Here is an 8,495-nt window from a genome sequence, read left to right on the forward strand (position 1 = left end):
AGTTAAGGCAAGAGTAACTTCCTTTAATCTTTCTTTGTAATTGTAACTGTAATTATTCTCTTATCAGTTCCATAATGACTACACTTTACGATTAGTTAATTGGGTGCATCTATATCTGTGTGTCACCTGGTTGGTAGTTAATATCCAGTAACTTATATCTGCTTGTCAGCTGGTTTGTAATTAATATCTATCAACTCTTATGTATTTATGAGCTGGTAGGTAATTAATATCTAGCAACTAATATTATGTATTAGACATCACTGTTTTGTGAATGGTAATATGTATCATTTTGTTCTTTTACAAATTTAAAATCTGAATGCAAACAGCCAGTAAGTTACATAGTACAAATACTGGTAATCTGCTCAAGTACGTCTTCAGTTAACACACGGGTATCTCTAGCAACTTAGACCAGTCTGTTAGTTGAAGATATACTGAACAGGTTACTATCATTCGTATTACTTAACTTACTGACTGTTTGCAGGGGCATTTTGAATTTGTAAAAAAAATAAAACGTTGCATATTACCATTCGTAAAACAGTAGTAGACACCTACACTCGATCAATAAATTGTCTAATATTTCAACTGCTATTCACAAATCATGTGTTTTGTTACATTGACTGACTTATTTCGTTTAATACGATAATGCAATCGTTTACAACATGCTGACAGAGCAAGCAGCTTAACACATTAACAATAGCATTATTGTTTAGTTTATTAATAAAGCTTAATCATGTTGACGTATACTGTCATCTCTTTTTGACTCATGCCAACATATTTCACTTATTGGGATTCTCCAAGAAAATATGTAGTTATGTAGTACAATACATATTATTTATATTAACCCGTAAAGTAACTGATAATTACACGTTTCTTTAATTATAATTCACTGTAAAACAGAAACGCCAGCAGTAGAGAATCCTTGGTAATTTACATTAGAATTCCTGATCCATTATCGATATATGATTTGCATGTAATATTAACGCATGTACTGCTGATTTATTGCATTTTATTTATTTTGTTTATACGTTTCGATGCAGCTAAACAAAACAAAAAACGAAAGATTTGTTAAATTTTCAATAAGATTTTTTAAGTTAATGCTTTTATTAGGTTTTCATCCTTGGCTGATTTGTAACAAAGCAGATGATACAGGACTGTTTACAGGACGATCCAACGGGAACTACAAGGTACAGTATGTTGCGACCTGCACTTTCACAGAAACTTATAACACTGTATCATTAGTATTATTGGTGGTATGTTTTGTATATAACGAAAACAAAATACCTGTGTCAAATAGCGCATAGTATTTTTGGTTCACATAGTCTATGTTATAACGTTAAGAAATCACAAAAGACCGGTTTTAAACTGACGACGCTTCGTGTTTACAATGTTGCTGTTTTACATAAAATAATGTTATTCGATCATTACTGGTATTTCGGTGCTGTTATGGATTATAATTATTTGTAAAATGTTTATAAGATCTGTAAAATAATAATTAATTCATACAAAACAATTAACAAATTTATTATGAGTAGCACAAAACAAATAAATACAGATTGATGACTCTATATTAAAACGATTTTTGTCTCACCAAATCCATACAGTCCACGTCGTCGCTTCCGCTAATGTCCTCTCTGATGACCGTGCATCTTTACAAAAGGTTTCGTCTTAAGACTGTCATGTAAAAAGTGTACTACTCTTTCCTGTCGACTTTCTATAATCCATCTAGTATAAGAAACAGACGTTATTCCAGCGCCCATTAGAACAGTTCGATCGCACAATAGTCTATAGGCACAACGTCCCACAAATTGAACAGAATGCCTTCGTATGGAATAGCACAAATATTCATTTTATTCTCCAACTGCTTGAAGTATAAAAAGGTTGAATAGGAGATATGACCAGAAACCTTATTTTAAGAAACGTGTACCTGTTAATCTCGTTCCCAGAAGGAAATCACTTTTGATTACATTTCGCCAGCTTAGAAAAGGCACTCACCTCGTAACTATTCATGTTGTAAAAAATAGTTATATAAGTAGTGTTCCAATCACTTTTGTCTTTGTTCTATCCCTGTCGACAAGATGAGTTCTGATTTGAGTGAAATATCGTAGGCAATAGCTATGATGGACATGGTGAGGTTGAAATACTGTTAGACACTTATTTTTTGAGAAAAAACTTCTAAAAGAATTAATAAGTGATAGAGTGTTAAAAATGTAATAGACTAAATACTAATGTATTATGTCAAGAATAATTAATTATGCTGCTTACAGTGGCCAGGAGAATATTGACACCTTTTGCCACAAGACATCGTATCCCACCCATTACAAGATAGCGTATCACACTGTTTACGCACCTCCAGCCAAGTAATTTCAAAATGTAGTTCTGGTAGATGCCGTTTCATGCTGGTTTGCGTGATCAAAATAGTTTTATTAATGCACTCAGCCACCTGTATGTTAAAGAATGTATAGTTTACCTTGTCAGAGATACGTGATCAGTTTTTAGCACACAGGGGAACAATCAAAGTCTATAATATTTTATTTTTCGGCGCTTATAGAAGGGCCACGCTAGAGTTGTCATTAACGGAATTAATTCATTTTATGCGTCCCGAAGATACGATAGAAAGAAAACATATTACATGTGTTCAGGCTTACTTCTCTCGAAAAATAACTCTTTTCAGGATATTCAGTCATTTTTCACTATTTCTAGTTGACCTTCAGTCGCTCCGCAGTGACTCAGGCGTACGTACGAATAAGGTTTCGATACCTGTAGCGGGCACAGCACAGATAACGCTTTGTTTAACTTTGCGTTAAACAACAAACAAACAAACAAATCGTACAGTCAATTGAATACCACTAAGACAAAATGCGTATTTTGATATGATCTATGCACAAACCTAGCTACGTTAGCATTGGTACAGTGATATCTAATCAGGAGTAATAACGATAAATAAATAGTTATGTAATTAAAATTACAAGTTGTGGTCTCTCTTTATACGTCCGTTTTTGTATTACTTTTTGAAAATAATTATCCTTTATTTGGGAAGACTCGATACGGCAAAAAATTAAAATATCGCTATCAAAAATACTTCTCTGCAGTTTTTGTTTTGTTTTTTTTTTCTCTGTAAGCACAAAAACAATTAACTAAATTCAATCGTTTTGAAACCAAACAGTCACATAACAAATTCTCTAGCGCTATAGAAATTCCTGTATTTATTAATTATTTTGCAAGAAGATAGAAAAAATATGATGTATGTATGATTTATAACCTATGTTTATGACAGGAGACAGTTGACACGTTGGAGCTTGTTAGGAGAAAAGAAAAAACTAATGACTTTAAGGGAAAAGCCACTTACAGTATAAGATTAAAGACCTGCAAGTGAGTTAATTTTTCAGTATTTCTGTTACTTCATTTTCGGACCTTTAAAAATGCTAAATTCGGCTAGCGTATTTACATGCTTAAGTAAAGTTTTTGGTTTTATTTTTTTGCTGTGTTCAGAGCACTAACGAACGCTTTTTGTATTAAATGGTGTATTGAACACACCGAGAAAACATTGTCAGTATAGCTCATTGATAATCCAGAGAATTCATTTCTTAAGACTAGTAAATTAAATCTTTAGATACCGTAAAGTTTAAAAGGCTCGTGATATGTATCTATTTATGAAAGAAAGGGTGACTAACACATAAGAGTATTCAATTTGTATGTAAGAATATCTGTTACGTTTACTAAACTTTGATAGCTAACATTTTCAAGAGAGCTATCGTGTCAGCTTTCTCCGCCCATATGTCGGTTCGAAAATTAGCTGAAAAGTGTTTAATATTATCTGATAAGTAGAACATTTTAAGAATTTATTTGTTTTCTTGTACGAAAACTAAAAGTTTTCCTCTAACTCTTGAACTCGTTATTTTGACATTAGTTATTGTGTGAGTGAAAATTCAATTATGTCTCATAAATTTGAAATACACGTGAAACTTATGAAAGAATATTCAATATCCAATCTATTGTATTCCTGTTTTCATAAAAACTTAGTTTAAAATGACTATTAAATTAAAAAATAATAATAATTCGGCTTAAAAAAGTTTTTCGTATATTTAGTGATTGTTTGGTTTTATTGTTAAGCGTCTAGTTGCACAGTGAGCTGCCTGTGATTTGCTCACAACGAATATCGAAACCCGATTTTTAGCATTATTGTCTATCTGAAAAAAAACACCTGTGGATGAGCGTTGCGTTAATTAATACTTATGGATTGCTCTGTCTTGACTGCGCGTTACAATAATGAATTAATCTTGTGTTTGGTTTAAGATAAAATGTTGCATGTCATGACTATCACCATTTTACCTCTAACATAATATCAAGGCCGTGTGAACATGGATCTGTCGTTTCCGGTGCTTGGGCTCTGTTTATCTTGCTGGTACACAAATCTGTTTGATTAATCAGTTTGATCGTATACACAGCAGAGAAAGGCTATAAGTAAAACGTTGTGACCAGACAGAATCCAGGACAGACAGTTGACGGGAGTTTACGTAAATATTTGACTTTTCGCTGCAATTACATGACACTATCCCTGTAAAGGCTAAAGACGTGACTAGCTTCGCGTGAATCATGTGCTTTGCTCGTTGAAGGGGAGGTATCATCTCTGTGTTTGAAGAGTAGGAAAGACGTAGCGTTGAAGAAGTTAACTAACTACTGAATGTGGTAAAAAGTCAAGCATGAGATAAGTCTAGTAGTGACTAATGCAATCCTTACGAAAATAAAAACGTTCTATACAGACAAACATATTGATTGATTAAATTCTTCGAATTCACATTGAAAACATATCTTTGTTGGTTTAAAAAATACGATAGAATTAATTAAGCGAAGGGAATTTTACGTATATTCTTCTCGTATCTAATTTGTATTTTTTTTATGATATACGGTGCATTACGGATCGAATAAATTGGTGTAGTAGTTTTCACTCCTTTGCAGAAAGTTAGTTTTTGTTGTGTGTTTTAGCTAGTGATACACAATATTATCACTTTTCATTTATCTCCTAGTGGCTTACCGCTAGAAACTGGGTTTCTATTCCCCTAGTTTGCAGAGCACAGATAGCCCATTGTGTAGCTTTGTGCATAATTCCAAACAAACAAATTTTTCACTTGTTTAATGGTCGAGTTGGTATTACCATTTATTCTACACTAAGGATAAAGATGGGGGTAGGGTGTGATCCTAACAAACCTGACTTTCATAAGCCCTCATAATTATCGATGAATCACCGGGGCAAGATATTGTTTGTGTGAATAATAAGTTATTTCATATATTAATACTTAATGGTAGAAAATTCTATAGTATGCATAAGATATCTTATTTTAAGAAGAGCGTGGATGCACATATTGTTGAAAATAAGAGAATTCACATCCTTAAAGGTTTGAATTTAGACCACACTCCTGTTTGTTTGAAGTTAAGCACAAAACAACACAATGGGCTATCTGTGCTCTGTCCACCATGAGTATCAAGGCCCGAACTCTAGCGTTGTAAGTCCGTAGATATATCGTTGTGTCAATGAGGGGCCATACCCCTGCTATGTATAAAATGTTGATAATTTATAAATAGAATAGAAAATCATGCAAGCGATATGGTTAAAAAACATTAACGAAATCACTTTCATTAAGATAATTTTATAAAGAATAAGTTTGTTAGAAGGCAGAAGATTCAAAATGTATAAATTTACAATTTAGCTGATTTCTTTGTTCAAATTATTGTTTAGCGCATAGCTACACAAAGAGATATCTGTGCTCTGCCCACCGCTGGTATAGAAACCCAATTTTAGCGTTATAAACCCTCAGAATTACTACTGAGCCATCTGAAGACAAGCTTATTCGTGTGAAATACGAGTCCTTTAAAACATCACTATCTAGCAGCTCGTAACTCTATTGTGTATATAAAATCACTAATTGTTCAGAAGGGTGTGAATAAACAAACACTTTTGGATGTAGCTTGTTTTGATTACTTCACACCCAAGACAGTATAAAATGGTTTGATTACTTCACACTCAAGACAGTATAAAATGGTTTGATTACTTCACACCCAAGACAGTATAAAATGGTTTGATTACTTCACACCCAAGACAGTATAAAATGGTTTGATTACTTCACACCCAAGACAGTATAAAATGGTTTGATTACTTCACACCCAAGACAGTATAAAATATTTTTAGAGTACATATGTGTGTGTGTATCTACGGTACTGTTGTATATAATAAGTCTCTGGATTGATGATACTTTGAAAGTATTAAGCCTATGAAATATAATTCTACTAATTAATTAACTTATTTCACAAGTAACACAGTTTTCAAGCTATTAAAATGTTTTGTGATCGCTATTAATCTTTCGACTCTTTATATTATATCAGCAAATAAAGTTTAGATTTCTAAGCTTAAGAGGATAAAGTTGATAAGTCATGTCATAAGTATGATACTTTCTCAAGTACGAGACTTATCTGTTATACTAAGCAAAAACAAATATAGGAATTAAGACGCTCAGTTTATCATGCTCAACCACGCGTAAAATAACTTATCGCTATTAACAAAACAAGTTCATACCTCTATGAAGTACAGGTGAAATTCATTTATTAAAAACGATTCATATTTTTCCAAAACTGAAACGAAACACATCATTTTCTGTTTACTTGTATTAACTTAATTATTACAGTGAAATGTTTCAATATTCTTATTTTTCCATAAACGTATGAGGAGTTAACTTATTTATATTACTATGGATGAAATACAGTTATGAAATCTATTGTAACTAATACAGTTTCGTGTGTCCAGGAAGTAATGAAAAGTAGCGAATGGTGTAAACTGCCCTTTCCTTTAACCTTCTTTTCAAATCTCAATACACTTGTGTTAAAATATTAAAATATGAATGTTGTCGGTTCTACACTTTAGTTTGCATCACTTAATTTCTCAAAGAAGAGCAAGAATATTGTTTCTGTAAGTTAGTTTAAATTACGCAGCATAAATATTAAGTACTATTTCATATTTAATGTTTTGTATAATTGTACATAGCAACAGACGAAGTTACATGTTTTACTATACAAAATGAACTTAACTGAGCTTACACAAAATAAAATTTAGCTTACTAAAATATTAATTAAACTTATATAAGATATTTTATAAAGTAAGTCTAGCTGGCACTGTTGCATGGCAACACTCGAAGTCTGAATGGTTGCATGGCACACAATATTCGATGAATCAGTTACCTTGATCTAGAATTAGTGGATTATTATAATAACAGAACCATTTATTCTGAGTGACGTATTTAACATCTAGCTCACAAAGCTTGTTACAGAACCTACGTTACTGATGGTTCAGCGGTAACCCTAAAAGCTCATATCGTTAAAACTTAGGTTTCGATACTTACCATGGGTAGATAACCCATCGTGTGGCTTTGCACTTGACAAAAAAAACACACAGAATACGCATTTTGTTTCCATACTTCTTAAGAAAAGAATTAGCATCTCTGATACTTAATCTTTGCATAAACTATATAATGATTTTTGTAGGTTTACCAAATATTTTACGTTTATTTTACGTAATTGTGTCAAAATTATGTGTTGCTGTTTTCTCTTGAAAGTTATTATTATCGCAAACGAGAGTGTTAAATTTATCTCTGATAAATTTGCGCTAAAAATGAGTCATTTGGAAAACAGCATTAGTTAAATAAACATTGTCTGTTTATAAAAGCAGAAAGGCTTAACATTATTTACAACTTGTTTAGCTTACCTTGCGTTTTTTTCTTACATTAGCCTCAAAGTTAGACAAAAATCATTAAAAACTCACTGGTAACTAAATCTTTCAAGAATCTTCAAGGATATCTTACTTAATTGCCGAGTAACAGTATGAATTCATGAGCTGTTTTACCCATGGAAATACTGATAGAACATGTTGAAGGTTAAATTTAAAAAACTCGGTTAAATAATTACTTTAAAATGAGAAGAACAACAAAGTTGAACTTCAGAAACACAAATCTATGGAACAATGTATCGTTCATATATTCATTTTACAAGTAATTTTAACCTGTTCTATGTGGAGACTTTATGCATTGAGGGAAATCTATGCGCAATCGTAGCTTATTATAAAGTAAATAAAATTTTGACACCATTGAACTACAAGGGCTGTGAGTTGCTCTTATGGTAAAGCTCTGGATTTTAGAACTAGTTAGACGATTTAGAATCCTTGCGATTTCATAAAAATGTTTCCATGCTTTGAGCTGTGGGTACGTTATAAGAGTGACAGCGAATCTGTGAGCGTGTATAGTATATAGCGGCTGATTGGCTGCCGTCCCTGTGATGATTAGCGCAAAATCAAGGCTGGTGTCGGATAACCTTAGTAGCTTTGCCATTAATCCAGATCCGCCGCTGGTACATCGGTATGTCTACGACTTTACAGCGCTAAAATCAGGAGTTCCATTCCCCTCGGTAAACTCAGTAGATAGCTCAATGTGGCTTTGCTATAAGAAAAACACACC

The sequence above is a fragment of the Tachypleus tridentatus genome, chromosome 11 (genome assembly GCF_004210375.1).
Source record: "Tachypleus tridentatus isolate NWPU-2018 chromosome 11, ASM421037v1, whole genome shotgun sequence".
NCBI classification, from domain to species: domain Eukaryota; kingdom Metazoa; phylum Arthropoda; class Merostomata; order Xiphosura; family Limulidae; genus Tachypleus; species Tachypleus tridentatus.